We start from the raw sequence: 20,442 nt of genomic DNA, 5'->3' as shown, positions 1-20,442 counted from the left end.
AAAAATTCTCTGAAATGCATACCACATGTCAAACCGTGTATGGCATACATGACTTCTTTTCATTGGACTCTATTATATGGGAAAAAAAGATGAAAAATAATAGTGTTACTACCATTCTACTATTCATTTACTGCTTATTATATGTTTGATTTTTTTTTATTTTTTATTTTACTTAATGGTTAAGAAAATAACTATTAGTAAAATTATATATTTTTTTAATTTTTTTTTAATAGTTAAGAATGTTAAAAAAATACTTAAAAAATGAAAAAAAAGTATAAAAAATTTGAAATGAACTATGAGTAATAAATGAGTAGTAATAGGATAGCAAACGAAAGTTATTCTCATTATAAAACTATGTCAGTTTTTTAATTTATTTTTATGATTTTTTTTTTTTATAATTATAACACTTTTCTTAATATAATAATAATAATAATAATAATAATAATAATAATAGAAAAATATTTTAGCAAACGGAAGCCGTGAAGTAGTGAAGGAATTGCAACGGTAATAACCGAACCTATAGCCACCGTTGGATCACAAGATGACAGCAATTTGGGCAAAGATCCAATATGAAGTATCCGAATCTAGAGTTGCAGGAGTCAAGTTGGGAGGAGCTGAGGAGGGAGGCCCGGAAGATCGAGGGTGATCTCGACGTCAAGCTCTCTTCCTATGCCAAACCTGGTGCTAGGTTCACCCAAGGTGGTATTGAGATTGATGAGTCTGTTTTAGATGTGGGAGATTTTTGGACCTCGAGTTTCAAATTTAGGAGAATGAAACTTGTTCTTTTGGGTATCCGTGTTATTAAGTTTTCAGATATCATTTGGAATTTAAGCTGTCAAAAAGAAAGGGAACTTTGAAGGCTGAGCGGGGCGTAAGTTCAATTGTAAATGGGCAATCGTGGCATCGTAAATCCAAGAGTTTTTAAGATTGATCCAAGAAGATGGAGAGGCCTTAAGGTAGGCTGCATCCTTGAAAAGCTCTTATTTGAAATCAATTCATTCAACAGGGGCATAATTTCGATTTTGGTAGCATTGTGTTGTATTAGTGCTTCAGTATCAATTATGTTAATAAGTTTAGTGACTTCTATCATCCTCAGTTTCCTTTCTTCAAAGAGTTTTTGGGGAAGTTGTGGTTTGAGTTCAGATTGCAATGCAAGAAGCTTGCTTGGATAGGCTGCTATACCATACTTTTGGACTCAAGTCCATTCTAGCAACCCCTAGACTCGCTATTCCTTCATTCCCGTGTCGACATCATATCAACAAGAATTGCATTCATTCCTGTTCTCACTCTCACTCTCCTAACCTAACCACATGGTATCGGGAGCACACTTTTTAGAAAATGTGTGAGGGTAGGAGGTGTTTCTCGGTTAGGTCATATCTCCTGAGCACTGAGAACCACTTCAGGGCATACAATACTTTGCCCAGATTTCATCTTGTATAACTGCCATCGGGTCAGCGACTTGTGATTTAGAAAATGGAAGTTTGTTCAGGTCTTGCGCACTTTTGCTTTTAAACATTGTAGTGTGGAACAGATGGTGAAGTACCATTTTTTAAATCACGTGTGAGTTAAGTGCCACATTTTTTCTTCCACCAGAGTGTAAAGCACCATTTCTTCTTCTTCTAAAAGCACCCAGTCTGCACGTGCATATTTTGACAGCAGATCATGACGGACCAAAACAGAGAAAAGTATTTCCTATTCTATCTGAATGTATATTTTAACATGGGTTTTGGAAACGCTATCCCTTTAATTTTGGGTTCATTATCTTATGTATCCTGAAGACAATTACCGATAAAAAAAATGTAACCTGAAGACAATTATTTTGAACTTCAATCCATTATGCTTTGGTCGGAGTGGCTGCCTTTATGATGATTTATATTTTGGAGTCAGGTTATGTAGATGTTGGTTCCCCTTTTGTTGGGTCTGACAGATCATAAAAGTCCATGGAAATGGAAATCCAATCCTTGCTTGAGAAGCTACCGGATTTAAATGACTCGATGAGTCGATGTGCATCATTTGCTGCACCTGCAACTTCTGTAACTCAGAAGCTTGCAAGGCATAGGGATATACTTCATGAGTTCACACAGGTTTTATTTTCGATTTTTAACTTTTCTCCACCCCTGCATTTTATTGTTGACGGTACTAGATTAACAAAAATAAGGGTTTTTTTTATGTTAAATGGAGTCAACGCTGGATTAACACATTAATCCTATTAAGAAAAATAATGTACCTCATATGTTCAAAGAACACATAACATTAATAGGTTGGTTTGGAGGAATTTACCACCTGCACTATGCCCAATTCGTTCTGAATAAGTAGAATTTACTTGTGGTATTTATCATTGTATCAGTGCAACTTAGGTTGTATTAAAAAAATTTGCTTGTTGCTATGCTGTAATGGTTTTGGTGTCAAACACAGATGAACACATTTTTCTGGTTTATTGAGCAGTGAGCATGATGCTATCATGCTCGTATGTTATTTACATTGGGTGCTTCATTGGTGCTTCGTTTTGTAGGAATTTTTTGTTCAATACTTGCTCTGTGCATTTGTCTGTTTTGTGCAATAATCATCGTATCATGTTACTAGTAATCACCATCGGTCCCATGAAGAACTAAGGGAAATGTAAACTCAATGAGGGAACATGCGGAACTTCGGAGCTCAGTTAGGGATGATATTAGTGAGTATAAGGTAAGCCTGGATTAAATATTCTCCTTATCTCCTAATTATTGTAACTATTATTTTTCTTCTTTCTATATTTGTTTTTGCTGTTGTTGTTCTCTTGCTTTACAAAACTAAGGTTGTGTTACTCTCCTTCATGCAGGTCTCTGGGAGTATGTCCCCGAGGATGCCATTACTACGGGAGAGAGCAGCCATCCATGGAAGTATAGCTCATGTAAGCTTAAATTCTACCCTGTTGTGATATTACTACTGGCTGTATGCTTTTGGAAGAAACTTTCCCATTTTCATTTTTGACAATTTATCATTCTACTTTATGTGATGTGAGAATGAAACTTTTTAGGTTTTTGACCCGCGATAAATGAAAGGATAGAGTAAGATATGATGTCAGTAGTAAAGATTTAGATCTATGACCACTTGGATAGTTGAAATATATGTAGTGAGGACCAAATAACCACACAATAGAGATTTGGTTTTGAAAACATGAAAACATGAAAATTGTTTGCCATCGTAATGGAGATGGCTCTAGATTTGACTGATTTAGCTCAACAAGTAGCTAGTTTCTAACACTTTGTTGAGCATACATCCCAGGGAAAACAATCAAATTAAGTTGAGATGAAAAATCCATTCTAATTAAGGTCGTCATTTTAGCTCAGAAATGGCCCTATGGAGTCCCCCAACCACATATGCACTTGTTCCTCTAATCTTATGCTCGTGATATTAGACATGATTTTACTTGCTGACCATGAACTGTTGGTGTGAGTCTATTACTCACGGACCAGTATTCCTGACAAAGCTTCCCAATCAAGTATATATATCTAGGTGTGCCTCTTATCACTCTAATCTACTTTCTTGAGATCTAGATCTCAAGTTCTCAACTCCTGGTCAACAGGATTACTCAATAGAGCTGGACTGCAGGGCTCTTTCATGTCTGGGGGTTTCAGTTCATTTAGTTTAGCATGGAGATATATTTTGTGTACTTTGGCTTGAAAAGGGTTATGAGGTGAAGTGATAGAACTTTTCATGGAAGGGGACAGTGGATACGAAGACACTCAGTAGCCTGTATACTATCCTAAAAGGGAGGTTGTTTAGGATTAAGATCAATGAATAGGTTTAGGCCACGTAATACCAATATATTCTAGTTTGGCTACCGCTAAGTATTAGGCCTGATTTGGTTTTACAAACCCTTCAAACTATTTTATTCTATCTCATCTCATCTTATATTAATTTCGAATTGTCAACTTTTTATCTAATCATTACAACTTTTCCAAGCTTCCAAATAAAACATAAAAAAAAATTTAACTTTTTCAAATCTCAAAATAAAAAATTATATACTAATCCTCTTTTAACTTTACAATTTTTTTATTTAATTTTTTCTCTCTCCTTTCTCAAAACAAAACCCCATAAAAATCTTAACTCAAACTATTTTACTACTATTTACAAATTATCTCATTACTATTAACATATTTCTTATTTTATCTGTATAACCAATCAAGACTTATTCTATGTTGCTGTGCTGGTATTGATGAAAAGAACCAACGAGGATGAAGAATTAAATAAACAGAAGTAATACCTTCCTGTTACTACCCGAACTTTAAAGTTTAACCATGAGTTTGGCACCTGATAAGCTCCCCCCCATCCCACCAAAAATAAAATAAAATAAAATAAAGAGGACGTTAACATATGATAGATCCTGTTTTAATGCTCATATAAAGGACGTTGTACGTACCTTGAATATAAGTTTTAGTGCATCATCAGTCTAAAGTGCCTGTAAGAATGGGGGTTTTTTTTTTTTTAATTAAATAAGAAGGTAAAAATATGTGGCTTTGATTGTTTGTATTGATTGAAATTTCTCTCTCACCTCTCTCATTCTTGATTGGCTTCTTTGTATTAGATGTATAGAGGTTGACGTGTTATTCCAATGATCTCTCATTATCTGATTGCATCGAAGTTTGTAAATTCTATATCAAGCTGCTCTCCATATTACTTTTCTTGTTGCCACCAAGTTGCATATTATGAATGCTTGAATTACCTTGGTTTGTATAATGATCTGGTTTATTGTGCTTCCTGTTATGAAGCTAGGGGGAAGGAGATGTGTGGATAGTAGTTAGGGTTACAAGGCACCGAAGACATACTCGAAGACAAGATAGAACTGAAGTGATGAGTTCGGGAAGTCAAGTGAAGTGGAAGTCAAGTGAAGTAGAACATGATATCAAAACGCACAGCAGCAACCTGGAAATGAGTATCAAAACGCACCGCAGCAACTGGAATTGGAGCTCACCGTTTCACCCAAACCGCACCGTTTCATTGAACCCATTAAACGCCCCGTTGCATAATTCGGTTATTACATTGCAGACTTGTGTTCTTTAAAACGTCTAGAACTTGTTATTTTAATTCCTGCTTTATTCGGTTATGTGTCAGGACACGTGTCCATATCTTACTGCTTTGGTTAGTTACTCCTGCGTGGGTATTAGGATCTGTCCGCAAGCACCAAAAGGAAAGCATCTGACATTTTATTTTTGAAGAATATTGAATCAATTCTATGGGAGGTTAAGGGTCCCTCGAAGAACCCTATATCCATCTCTTTCACAGTATTTTCATTACAGTTCTTTCCACAAACAGCTCATCTGCATCACGATTCCATCAATAATCAACCCAGAAATACTATTTCCAACCCAGCCGCAACCTATACATCACAAGACTATTACAAGTGGTATCTAGAACCTATCGTCCTAATGGCTGAACATATCCGCACCAAGCAGCAACAACAAGATATGCTACTCCAGCATGATCAAGCTATTCACAACATGAGTGAACAGATGCAACAAATTCATGAAATGCTAAGAACTGTGTTAGCAAACCAAGCCCAGCACCCAAACCGTGAACATCAAGAGAGACAAGAGATAGACCGTGAGGTGGATAATGATGGAGAGCATCGTAGACACACACCAAGGGGAGTCAAGTTGGATTTCCCTCATTTTCGTGGTGAGGACCCAGCAGGGTGGGTTTTCAAGGTTCACCACTATTTTTCATTTTACCAAACACCTAATGCTCAAAAGCTTTTAATGGCTTCATACCACATGGAGGGAGAAGCCCTCACGCGGTACCAAGATGCATTTGATACTGGGCAGTTTACGGACTGGCCAACATTCACTGAGGCACTTCAACTACGCTTTGGTTTGACAGCGTACGACGATCCGATGGAGTCGCTCACTAGGCTGAAACAACACTCGACAGTGGCTGTGTATAAAGCTCAGTTTGAGTCTCTGTCTAACCGATTAAAAGGGCTCTCCGACAACCATAAGTTGAGCTGCTTCCTTAGCGGCCTCAAAGATGAAATCCGCCTTCCTCTTCGGTTGCTCAAACCAGCAAACCTCAACATAGCATCTAGCCTCGCAAAAATACAAGAAGAATTTTGGGTTAGTACCAGAAGAAATGCTAAACCATGGACAGACCGAAATTCATACCAAAGCACCACTGGAAATCAATGGTCAGCCCCTACCACAAGTACCACTCAGCCCCCAAAGTCACCTAACCCCATGAGAAGGGTGTTACCGAGTCATATGGATGATAAACGAAAGCGTGGATTATGTTTTCATTGTGATGAAAAATGGCATTTGGGTCATGTGTGCAAATCTCCAAAAGTTTACTTTCTACAAGCTGTTGACCAGAATACTGAGGACAAGGGTGAAGAAGTGTTCTATGACTCCACGGATATGACGGAAACAGCAGCACCAACCACACTCGAGGGCCCAACAATTACATTGAATGCCTTAACAGGTACGCCTTGCCCTAAAACTATGAGATTACATGGCCATATTGGCACTGCATCTGTGCTTATTTTGGTGGACACAGGAAGTACCCACAACTTCCTTGACCCATCTATTGTTACAAAAGCTAACCTGCCCATTAATAGTCAATCAAAGTTACAAGTGCAAGTGGCTAATGGTGCAGTGATAGAAACATTGGGGTCTTGTGATGAGATAGATACTCGAATTCAAGGGGTTTGTTTTAAACCCTCTTATTTTGTACTACCACTGGCTGGTTGTGATGGAGTATTAGGAATTCAATGGCTGGTATCACTTGGCTCCATAAATTGGAATTTTTCTGCCCTACAAATGCAGTTTCAGTGGGCAGGTAAATCAGTTTTGTTTAAAGGCCTTCAACTACAACAAACTTCATTCTCGGATTGCCACAAAATGTTTCTCAATTCATGTTACAATGGGAAGGGTTTAATTCTCCAGTTACAAGCGACACCTACAGTGTTGAGCAATGAGGTGAATCACCCAAAACTCAAGCAAGTTTTATCAGAATTTACCCAAGTTTTTAAGGAACCCACGGGGCTGCCACCTATGAGGTCTCATGACCATCGTATTATCCTCAGAGAAGGTACTAGCCCCATTTCTACTCGGCCTTATAGGTACCCCTTCTACCAGATGTCAGAAATAGAGAAAATAGTGGCTGAATTACTTAAAACAGGTGTTATTAGACCCAGCTCCAGCCCCTTTTCTTCACCTGTTTTATTGGTCCGCAAAGCTGATGGGAGTTGGCGTTTATGTGTTGATTATCGAGCACTAAACAAGGAAACGGTCAAGGACAAGTTTCCCATCCCGGTGATTGATGAACTCCTAGATGAACTACATGGGGCAGCAGTGTTTTCAAAGCTGGATCTTCGATCCGGCTATCATCAAATCAGGGTAGTACCGGAGGATATCCCTAAAACGGCCTTCCGAACGCATGAGGGACATTATGAATTTTTAGTAATGCCCTTTGGGCTTACTAATGCGCCCTCAACATTTCAGGGGCTCATGAATACAATTTTCAGACCATATTTAAGGCGGTTTGTCTTAGTTTTTTTTTATGATATCCTGGTATTCAGCAGCACCATGGATGAGCACATTGGGCATCTTAAAGTGGTACTACAAACCTTATCGCACCATTGCTTATTCGCTAAACTCTCCAAGTGTCAATTTGGTATAGCCGAGGTGGAGTACTTGGGTCACCTAGTTTCTGGTGAAGGTGTGAAAGCAGACCCAAAGAAAATACAAGCCATGGTGGAGTGGCCAACTCCAGCCAATACTAAAGCTTTACGAGGCTTCCTAGGTTTGACGGGGTATTATCGGAAATTTATAAGGAATTATGGCCTTATTGCAGCCCCACTTACTGCTCGATTGCGAAAGAACTCTTTTCAGTGGGATGATACGGCCAATGTGGCATTTCTGGAACTCAAGGTAGCAGTATCAACCCCACCAGTGCTACGGTTACCTAACTTTAGCCAAAAATTCATTATTGAGTGTGATGCAAGTGGTTGTGGGGTGGGGGCTGTATTAATGCAAGAGGGCCAGCCTATTGCCTATTTAAGCAAAGCGTTGAAGGGGATAGCTTTGACCCTCTCTACTTATGAAAAAGAGCTTCTAGCTCTAGTCACGGCAGTCCACAAATGGAGACCTTACCTATTGGGTCAGACTTTTGTGGTAAAAACCGATCAACAGTCACTTAAGTACCTCTTGGAGCAAAAGGTAGGCACGGCAAAATAGCAAAAATGGATCACAAAGTTAATGGGCTATGATTTTACAATTCAGTATAAACAAGGAAGGGAAAATAAAGTAGCGGATGCCCTCTCTCGAAGGCATGAACCAGATTTGATTCAAGAAGGATTGCTAGGCCTCCTTACATTTCCTACACCTATATGGATTGAGGAACTCAAAGCCACTTATGCAGGCTCACCTGAGTTAAATAAAATTTTCCAGCAGCTCACAACAGGTCAGCAAGGGCCTAAAGATTATGTTCTGAAGCAAGGGTTACTCTTCAAAAAAGGCAGGTTGGTAATTGACCCTCAGTCCCTGTTCAAGGCTAAGGTCCTCAATTACATTCACTCAGACCCCCAAGCAGGCCACTAGGGCTTTGTGAAGACATACCAAAGAGCAAAACGTGATTTTTATTGGCAAGGGATGAAGAAAGATATCAAACGTATGGTAAGAGAATGTGACACATGCCAGGTAAATAAAACAGAGACCATTTTACCCCTTAGTCTGCTTCAGCCCCTCCCAATCCCTACACAAGCTTGGGAGGAAATATCACTAGACTTTGTGGAAGGTTTGCCTAGATCTCAAGGGTTCAATGTCATCTTAGTAGTCATTGATAGATTGACCAAATATGGTCATTTTGTCGCATTGGCACACCCATACACAGCTGCTGGAGTTGCACAAGCATTCTTTAAGGAAATTTTTAAACTACATGGGTTGCCAAAGGTTATCCTCTCGGATCGTGATCCTATTTTTCTGAGTACTTTTTGGAAAACCTTATTTCAGCTACAGGATACTGTGTTACACTACACCTCAGCTTACCATCCACAAACAGATGGTCAGACTGAAGCCCTTAACAAGTCTGTGGAAGGTTACCTACGTTGCTATGCAGGTGATAAACCTAGGAGCTGGGTCCAATGGCTACCAATGGCCGAATGGTGGTATAATTCCTCATACCACACTTCGACCAAAATGTCTCCATTTGAGGCCTTGTATGGGTACTGTCCACCTAAACTGACTTCCTATATTCCCGGGACAGCCCTTACGGATGCAGTGGATCAACATTTAACTACAAGAGACAAGATCAAAAGTCTACTCCAAAACAATTTATAGCAAGCCCAACAGAGAATGAAATACTATGCGGATAAAAAAAGATCAGATCGTGAGTTTGGAGAGGGGGATTGGGTTTACCTTCGCCTGCAACCCTATCGGCAGAGTTCGGTTGCAACACGTCACAACCTCAAATTATCCCCTCGGTTCTATGGCCCATTCCAAGTGCTAAAACGGGTTGGGAAAGTGGCGTACAAACTAGATCTACCTGAGAGCTCGCGCATCCACCCCGTGTTCCAAGTGTCGTGCTTGAAACCCAAGCTCGGAGCTCAGATCTGTCCTCTTCCCAAGCTTCCCCCCGTAAATAACGAAGGGGAAATCCAGCCAGAGCCCGAGAAAGTCATCGAGCGTCGTCTCAAACGGCACGGCAACCATGCGACTACGGAGGTCCTCATCAAGTGGGTTGGGGCTTCCTCGGAAAACAACACATGGGAATCGCTGTCAAAGATTAAGGACCTTTACCCGCACCTTGTGGGCAAGGTCCTTTAACGGGGGAGGATTGTTATGAAGCTAGGGGGAAGGAGATGTGTGGATGGGAGTTAGGGTTACAAGGCACCGAAGACATACTCGAAGACAAGATAGAACTGAAGTGATGAGTTCGGGAAGTCAAGTGAAGTGGAAGTCAAGTGAAGTAGAACATGATATCAAAACGCACAGCAGCAACCTGGAAATGAGTATCAAAACGCACCGCAGCAACTGGAATTGGAGCTCACCTTTTCACCCAAACCGCACCGTTTCATTGAACCCATTAAACGCCCCGTTGCATAATTCGATTATTACATTGCAGACTTGTGTTCTTTAAAACGTCTAGAACTTGTTATTTTAATTCCTGCTTTATTCGGTTATGTGTCAGGACACGTGTCCATATCTTACTGCTTTGGTTAGTTACTCCTGCGTGGGTATTAGGATCTGTCCGCAAGCACCAAAAGGAAAGCATCTGACATTTTATTTTTGAAGAATATTGAACCAATTCTATGGGAGGTTAAGGGTCCCTCGAAGAACCCTATATCCATCTCTTTCACAGTATTTTCATTACAGTTCTTTCCACAAACAGCTCATCTGCATCACGATTCCATCAATAATCAACCCAGAAATACTATTTCCAACCCAGCCGCAACCTATACATCACAAGACTATTACACTTCCTTTCTTCTCTTTCTTTTTAAAATTATGAGAAAATTATATTTCATCCTTCAAATTATCATTCTACAACATGACAACCAAACTATCAAAATAAAAGTTAAATCCCCAAATTACCATCCTTTTACAACTTCCAGCTTACTTCAAAACTCAATGGTTAAGATTGCATCACGTCACTTTTTTGTTCATTTGAACGTTCAAATCTTAACAATGGGACAAAATTGCAACTTACATTCTCAACTGGGAGATAAGTTGCAACTTGTGTTTTAAATCAGGAGGCTAAGGGATAGCTTAATTTGGCAGTCTAGTGGTCACACTGAATTTTAGTTGGAGGGGTTTGGGGACGGTGAAGTGTGATTTTTCCTTTTAAAATTCACTCCGACTCCGACTCCGACTCCGAATCACTTATTCAGTAAGGTAAGCATTGAACTGTGGATGGATGGTCCTCATTGGCCCTTCAGGGAAGTTAGTGACTTTGTGAATGAAAGCATCGATGATGCATCCAAATTGCAATCTTGGGTTCACTGATGTGCAGATAGATGATGTGATTGGTCAACAAGGCCGCAAGTTCTGGGCTCTCAAAGGGGCTTTGTTTGGAGATGTTCAAGGGAAAGTGAAGCATCTACTTGGTAAACCACCGGTGGTTTCTTGATATCATCACACATCACTAATTTTTGTAACCAAAATGGGATTAACCAGCTTGGACACTGGCTTTTGGAGGTTCAATGAAACGACGGCGATCAAGAAACACTCTTATTCTGTTGGCCGTCATTGCCGCTTGTACGCTTTTTCTCATCATCTATTGGCTTTCGAAATGAGTAAAGATTTGATTTATTAATATCGAAAACGATGTTGCTTCTCTGCTTTTTTTTTTTTTTTTTTTTTTTTCCTTGTAGGAATTTTGTTCATGTAATTTGTTATAACGAATCGATTTATCTTTCAAAATCCGGTTTACGTACATAGCAATCATTCTTCCAAACACTTTATTTCTTTCTCTCTGATCTTATCAGCACTGTTCTTTTTACTTTGAATAGATTAGTAAGTAAACTAGGGGATGACAAATCGTATTTTCAGGTTGTGTTCGTGTCGTGTCAAGTCGTGAACATTTAACTATATAGGTCAATCTGAACTCAACCCGTTAAACTAAACATGTCAAACTTTCAAACCTTAACTCAACTCATTTAGATAACGGGTCATGTCGCATCATCCGTTTTGACCCGTTTAATAATTAATTAGAAATAAATTAACACAACACGACCCATTTAAACTCGTTTAATGTAAATGGATTGAACTAACATGCATAACTCATTTGATCTGATTAACATAATGTCACATAAAAATTAAAATATATATTTATTAGTAGCAACAATATCTTAAAAAATATATATATATATTTTTCAAATCTTAATATATAATAAACCAATATTACAAACTATACAATAACGAAAATGATCATAGGTCTAAAATTACAATCCTAACAATAAAAATATAAGTATATTGAGAAATATCAATATTACAACTTAATAATAATTAATAAAATTTTAATTTTAAAATAAAATATAAATATGTTGATTTCATATTAAATGGTTAGCCCGTTAATAAATCGTGTTTTAATGGATCAACTCGTTTGAATCCAAATCTATTAACATCAAATTCAAGCCTACTAATTTTATATTATATTCATATTAAATTCACGAATCGTATTACGTATTATCACTCCCTAAACAAACCATCATGAATACGAACGTCTTAACCAATATGTGAACGCATGCGTCTTTGAGAGAGACAGAGTTTGGGCATTTTAACTCCACATGAATACTTAACAAATCAGGTCATTGCACGTACTGCAATATGACTTTTGTCATTCTTTTTAAGTCTGTCGCTAATTGAAGTTTGAAGTCCTTGTAGTTAAGATGACCTCGGTCTGAGGGCGAGTGGACCGGGTAGCCCTTGACCTATAAAATTAAAATTTTAAAAAAGAGAGGAATTTTTGGATTTAGCCTTAAGGCCATGCCAGACCCTCTCCAGCCCAGCCAGCTCCGCCACCAGAGTACTTTCACTTCTATTATGTTTGCTGTAACGAATATAATGGACCACCATGTCTTGATCTTCTACTACTGGTCCCATAAAACACACTAGGGACCGGATGCATTAGCCCGGGTACACCTGCCATAATAATTTAAATAAAAAAATTAATAACTTATTTATCTGAAAAAAAAAATATAAGATTAAAGAAAGAATTAAAAAATATATATAAATTTTAACAAAATATTAACTGTGAGGTTATTAAAAATTTTTTGATAAAACATGATAATTTATTAAATTTTATAAATGAGTTACACGTCAAATAGTCAATAATCTTAAGAATCTTTTGATAAAATATGATCTTTTATTAAATTTTGTAAGGAAGTTACATACACGATCAAGAGTTTTAAAGATCTTTTAATAAAATAAAATTTAACAGACAAATAATAAAAATTAAAGAAAAAATAATAAAAATTATTATTTATAATTAAATAATTATTTATTATAATAGAGTAGATATATACGGCAGCATGCATATAAGGTTTTTTATTTTGGTGGAAGGAACCGAAGAGGCCAGAAGACAAATTAATTAACTTGTTGGATTTTTTGACCTTGCATAAACGTACGTCCATGTGGAGCCCCACGTCGCATGTTCCACAAGAATTAAGGAGACTGTCACTAGAATCGAGAGTTCCAACCCATCATTGTAATTGTAGTTTTTTTTTTTAATTTTTTTAAAATATATATATATAAATTTAATAATATTCCCTTCTTTAAAAAAAAAACGTTTCAAATCATCTATCCAATTCTTCATCCATCGGTTAAAAAGCATTTCCCAAAGAACTAATGTCCGGTTGGAGTACATGGGGTTACATCAACAACAGTACTCATGACATGACCTGGAGCACAAACCTCCTCGATCGATCGTAGGTAGGCTCCACATATACGACATGCATGCTATACATATAATTTACATATATATGATCAATAGGATCAGGTACGACGTTGAAGAAGCAAGATTTTAGAATTAGTGGCAACGAATACCGACCAATTACAAGCTAGTCAAGTATATTTTACAGCAAAAATCAGATCACTTGATAAAGGTCGGTGACCTGATAGACATAATTTACAATCTCTAAAATAGGTTCGGAGTTCGAAACCTACTTTCCCAATAAATAAATTAAAAAAAAACATATCACTTTGATAATTAGTTATTTCAATATGTGGCATAGTCACTATAAAAAAATAGGGTATTTGAGACAAATTATTTACGACGAGAATGACCATTTGAGATAAAAATAGATTTATTTTAACAGAAAATAATCTTTTTGACAGTAAATAACTGACAAAAAATAAACTGTTTTTTTGTAGTGAATGTTTGAGAGCGAATCATATAATTAAATAGGATATTTAGGTCGAAACCGGTAGAAAACTTCTAATTACCAAGAGTCTATATATATATATATTATATATATATATATATATGCATTAGTCAGAGAACTTTGTTCTGAATACTCTATGCCAAGAAAAAAACATGGGCGGGCAATCAAGAAAAATCTATCGAGATAAGTTGATTTTAAACGATAGTAGGCATGCATGCAAGTTTGAATTCCCGTTAACATCAAATTAGAAAGCACACAAAACATGGACAAAAAGGTTTGTATCGACTCTGGTCTTGTATAATCATTATAGCATAGGATCGAATTATTATATATGCAACTCCCATCATCAATTATCACTTGTTAGCTCAAGTGGCAGCTTTATATATCACATCCACTAGTACTAGTCTTGCATGCATGCCTAAATGTTATATATAATAGATCGATAGTACTCTCAGATTCTAGCGGCCATACTAATTATATATATATATATATATATATATGAATTTGAAATATTGGTGTATTTTTTCTAGAAATAACTAATTAATAAAAATGGTATTTTCTAGGAATGTACAATCGTGAAGTGCGTAAATATCGAACAGTTATTTTGAAAAAGAGTAAGATCTACTATTCAAAAATTAATTTTCTTTTCATGTGAGTCCAGTATTTATTCATTTTTTTCAAAATAATTGCACGGCGCTTACACACTCGCAACTGTAATTATCATTTCTCATTTTTCAATAGCATTTTATTTTTATAAATATTTTCTAATTTTTGCTCCAGAAAATGGAAAAAAGTAAAAGTTGTCAAATAATATAAGTTCTAAACCTAGCTTGTGCCCCACTAGTCGAGCTATCCATGTGCAACATGTTCCATTCTTATCGAATGGGTCTATTATTAATTAATTAATAAAAGGGATTAAAAATATATTTGTTTGGTAAAATTACGAATATAACCTAGCTAGCTACTACAATATTAACCCTAGCAAGGCCATTGGAGCCTGATGATCAGCATGCAGCATATGAACCCCATGCCACTAGAAGCTGAAATATACCATTTATGGGGCGGTCAGTACAGGTGGCTCTGCTGTTTAGAATCAAACAAGAATGAAGCTTACTTTCATGTCTTTTGTAAAATGGCTGTAAGGCCCAAAGCTTGAAAAGAGGTGCATCTATAGGTCATAGAGCTGAACCCCAGTGCGTACTTTTGTGTCACAGCAAAACTGTACATGACAATTTAGGCACACCCCTACTGCTCACTGCTCAGCTTGGGATGCCAAAACCACAGCCTGAATAAATATCATCTTTATTGGTTTCTACGTACCCTCACACACCCACAGACACAGAGAGAGAGAGAGGTCCAGGCTTTTTCTGATAGAGCCTATCTAGTACCTTGCATGTACTTGTGTTTATTTACATGAATGCAGGCGCAGCAGGATTTCCGACCTGAGGAGGAGTTGACAATTTTACATGAAATAATATAGTAGCTGGACAAGTGAGATAGCTAGGCCAGACTCGTTTGTTATATATATATATATATATATATATATATCCGGCCAACCAGTGTACCACAACATATAACAATAATCAATCATATGTCAAAATTGCTATATCTGCAGTAGATCAGACATTAAAACAGGAATTAAGCAGTATATATGCTTGCAGTTCATTCTGTTTGAAGAGCAAGGTTAATTCCCGTAAATGACCAATACTTCACCAAACTTTGGTTATAATTATCATTCTGCTTGTAACTGGACGGCTTTTTGTTTTCGGGTGGGGGCCGGGCTAAAGCAAAGCTTCTTAGTTCTTCAGAGGGATATTGATCAGATGGTGGAAGAAAATAGCTAGAGATCAGTACTACTGGCCGCTCAGCAGTAAAGAAACGAGGGGCTATCTCTGGTCACTGTCATTTGCTCTCAGTACACTTTCATATCTATATGCTATATGAATCATAGGTGCATTCCAACACCATATCGGACAAAAATGAATTGACTCTCTGGAAGTAAGGAAAAATTTTAAATTTCTTACAAGTAAATTATTATCATCCACAAATATTCGGACAAAAAAAAAACACATACCAGAAGTGCCCTTGGAGTTTGAAGTCGTCGAATTCAACATATCTACCAGTCCTGATCTCGTATTTCAAATAAATAGGTTCAGTCAACAAAACCTAAAACTGCCATCCAGCACAGACGTTGCTGCATAATCTAGCCAAATAGGTCGTCAAAGACATAATTTATTACCTGCAAGATACATACAGATAGCATATTCCATTAATTTTGCCTGATGAAGTTCTCAACATTTGTATTATATTCTATTTTCTCAGGGGAAAAAAGAAGGCATATTTTACGTATAAAATTTTAGAGGTTTGCATTTATAGATATATATATATATATATATCGTAAGGTATTGAATCATAACTTGAGTAAAGTTCATGTATTGAACTCATGTATATTGCACTGAAGTTTTTCAAGATATTAGGTAAAAATTCGAGCACAAATGCAAAATTAAGGGAAAATTTCAACCATGCATTCATAGATCAGCAAATTAAGGGTAAGATGCATGCGCACTTGTGCGTCTCGATGTTGTTGTACGTATCAATTGGTGGGTCATTTTGATCATGATTCTTGCCGGGCGTATTGTTGCCGTGGATGAACACTGCTTAATTTTGTTTGATTGCAAACTTTTTCAGTTGGCAATAATATATTAGTGCAAGAAATCAGGTTCCTGCATGCACGTGATCATCATCGATCTCGGTATATTTTTAGGGGAAATAGACTTCATTTCATTTAATGAAATCGAAGTTACAGTTGTAACTGATAAATAAAGGAAAAAATCCATATTACAAGTCAAACTACTCATCTGTTAGGGGCTTCCCTGCATACAAGTTTATTTATGACGGACATTATCTTAACTTCTATAAGCTCTCTAATGCAACAAAACCTTCTAAAATATGAGACTCTGTAAGAACATATATTTCAATCCCAATTTGTTTGAGAATATAACACTCTATAAAAAACAGATAACCAACTCCCACCCTCCAAAGGAGGAGAGGGACAACCAACCCTCATCCTCCAAATGAGAAAAGGGAACCCCCATCCAATCCTCCAAATGAGGAGGAGGAAAACCATTTCCTGCTATGGACCGCAAGTTCAAGCTTATTTCTTTTTATTTTTACCTAACACAAGAAATAGAACAAAAAAACATAGGAAAATTTGAAAAAACATAAATACAACAAAACAAAAACTTGAAATATACTAAAAAAAAAAAAAACATTGAGCAAGAAGGTTGTAATGGCGCGTGAAAGACACACGCCACTTTAGGAGTGTGTTGGACCGTCAATCCTAAAGCTATCGAGATTGCTGATCCTAGAAACACCGCGCGTGACGGCAGCAGAACCCTCTGTGTGGTGGCACGTAGAAGTCCCGCGCGTGTGGATCACACGCCGCTTCTTTTGGCGAAACCTTCAACAGTATGAAAGATCGACGTCTTAGAAACCCCGTGGTGGTTGTTGGCTACCGAAAAACATCAATATGCCGCTTCTCCATGCTTTGACCGGAAAAAAATCAAAACACAAACTGTAAAATTAAAGACTTAGAGAAAACTACATTAGGAGGAGGGAGGCTTCCTCTGAAATGGTTTTCGGTTTGGATTTTTAGAGAGAATATAGAGATTCTCTCTCTAGAAATATTTAGGACCTGCCGGCTTTGGTCGAGAGAGCTGGGGCATCAAGAGAGAGTGCTGATCGGCCATCTTGGCCTTGTAGCTTGAAGCAAATGATCATGATTAATTTATGTATATATACTGGCCCCTATTACAGCTTTCTCAACTACATTTTGATCACAATTAAATTTCTCAAGTACTACAAATTTGTCGTGTAAATTCTCCTTAATTAGCACTAATTAGCAGCACACACCATTTTCAATCCATGCATTAATATCTCCAATCCTGCTTACTTATGTGGAGGCCAGAGAGAGAGAGAATCTGGTCAACTAAACAATCTGTAAACTCTAAACAAAAGTAGGTAAAAAAAAAAAAATCTGGTCAACCACACCCTTGACATGAGTCGTTCGAGTTGTAAACGAATTTCACGAGCCTGCAAGTTTGCTGTTATTGATCAACACCAAAAAATGTATACCTTCATGGGCAATTTTGGAGGGGAGAAATCCCTCATGCACATATATATAAGAGGCATTGGATGTAAGTAATTGAAGAAATGATAGAGAAACGTCGACAGTCATCTTTTTCAGCAATTATATAAGTGCTAGCTTTTATTTCATTGTGAATATTTCTATATTCTTTTTTTTTTCAAGTTAAGGTAAAGTTAAGAGTTCTTCTGCAAACGCTCAACAAAAAGCAAACCTAGCTCTCTACTGGGGCTGGAACAGAGGTAGAGAGCAGGGCAACTAGATCGGCAAACAATGGCCAAAAATAAAAAAATAAAAAAGATAGAGAACTAAACATGCAAAGCAAAGGACAGTGTAAAGTAAAAAGGATCTGTGTCTTCTGTTGACACTGACAATTACGTATCTCTGTACAAATATGAAAGAGACAGATATCCATGAGAGGTCTAATCGATAAATGTAAAAAAAAAATGAAGAAGAAATTAATGAATGCTTTTGGCTTGATTATGCTATCATTGTGTAAATAATTCGGTGGGGTTTTCTTCTGGGATTCGGAGACAGAGGAGAGCCCTAGTTTGTCGCTGAGGAGACCCTTTTTTTCCGCAAAGCTTGAGATTACTCTACGTTGATAACACATGGAATTCGATCGTGAATGATGTTACAACTCTATATGTATATATATTCTATACACGTTCCTAATAAGCTCATCACCTTTTTGTAAAATATGTAGAAATTCGGGAGAGGTCTTTTTTTTTTTATTATCAGTGATGATGATCTGTGACATTTTTTGGATGACACTTTTCAGAATTATTATGTGGTTTGTCATGTTCTTCAACTAGCCCTTCTATTTATAATTTATATATTATACATTACACTTGATTTTTTTTATTCTTATTTAATTAAAAAAATTCTTCTACTCATCATCAATATACTACTGTACTACAAGCTTTAAAATTAATTAAAAATATTATTATTTGGCATGGATCGATGTTAAGAACAATATTATATTGACAATTGATTAGGCATTAATGATCAAAATTATTCTCATTTTGGATGATAAGCTGATAAGAAGCGCGCTAGCAATCATGAGAGAGTATTAAATCCCATATATATCAATTTTAAGTAATTCTAAGGAGAACTTTTAATTATAATTAAGGGAAATTTTTGGATTGTGACAAAAGCATTTGTATGTATGCGTTACAAGAAAAATGATTATTTGTGACAAATGATTTATGACCAAAATGATTAAATATCGTAATGAAAATAGATTAATTTTAGTAGGAAATAATCATTTTAATCGCAAATAACTAGCTAGTACTATAATCTCTTTTCTTGCAGGATCCCTTGAGTCCTACCATCAAAATTAATTTCACCTCTCTTTTGTTTGTGTGTGTGTAGATCATTTTTGGTTAGGAGTTCCAACACAAGTACGATGACCACGAGTACCATGACCACGAATTTTCAGTTTTTCTTAATAAACATTGATATGATCCCTATCAGAATTAAGGCAGAAACTCGAAATCATGTTTTTGCATATGGAATATTTTTGTTAATTTCCCTTTTGCTATGAAGAGTAATCCATCTGCTAGCTAGTGAGTTCCTTAAGCAAGATGCATAAATGGGAGGATCAATAGACAGAAAGAAACTTAGATTTTAGACATAGAGCGGATGCTTATTTAGGAGATCAGTTGTTACCCACAACATGACACTAATCATTACTTGAAATGAAAGATAAGTTTTGGTAGTACACAGGAGAAATCCAACAGTACTGCTGGATCTCATGTACTATTGATCAAAGCAGTTCACAGATATATATAGTAAGGTTAGGTATATATAGTTCTAAATAAACAAGTTTCGTGCAAGTTTTTTCTTGTAAAAAAGTTGGTCTCATTAATAAAAAATATTTTTTTTTTAATTTTTTAATGTATATTCACATCTTTGCAAAGACTTACGCAAAATTTGTTTAGTAATCAGAATTTGTATAAATCATTTCTTTATGAGTTCAAGAAAAACAATTAGTTAATGAGTTCCAAAATTAATACTGTGAGGTACTGGCTAATTGATCAGATCGGATCTGTAAGAGCTGACAATGCAAATTAAAGAACTGACAAGAAAAGTTAACAGATATATAAATAAATTTTAAAAAAAATTAAAAAATGCTATAAGATTTAGATTTTCATTAAAAATCAAAATATAAATACAAACCTTATGAAAATTGATTTTAGCCATAAGACTTTTCTAAAAGTTAACATATAAATAAATAAATAAAAGGCATAGCTAGCGTGTCGTACGTTGATCCTTATATGCATGAGTCCCATTCAAATTCTTTCTTGTTCCCTTCTACGTTCTCCTTTGTACGTCGTTACTACGTTTAATTAACATTATTTTAGAGTACATGATTTATAGTAATAAAAATTGCACAAATTAGGAAAAAGGATTTTTCCTTTTTAAGAAAAATCTTGATCGA

At 36.4% G+C, this 20,442-nt stretch overlaps 1 pseudogene; it reads left to right on the top strand.

Annotated features, from left to right (window-relative positions):
• Positions 1–569: 569 nt before the first annotated feature.
• LOC108987856 lies at positions 570–11,266 on the top strand (annotated as a pseudogene).
• Positions 11,267–20,442: the final 9,176 nt, after the last annotated feature.

Source organism: Juglans regia, chromosome 5 (assembly GCF_001411555.2).
Source record: "Juglans regia cultivar Chandler chromosome 5, Walnut 2.0, whole genome shotgun sequence".
Lineage (NCBI taxonomy): Eukaryota > Viridiplantae > Streptophyta > Magnoliopsida > Fagales > Juglandaceae > Juglans > Juglans regia.
The sequence above is the reverse complement of the archived record's forward strand: the minus strand, read 5'-3'. Positions and strand labels throughout refer to the sequence as shown.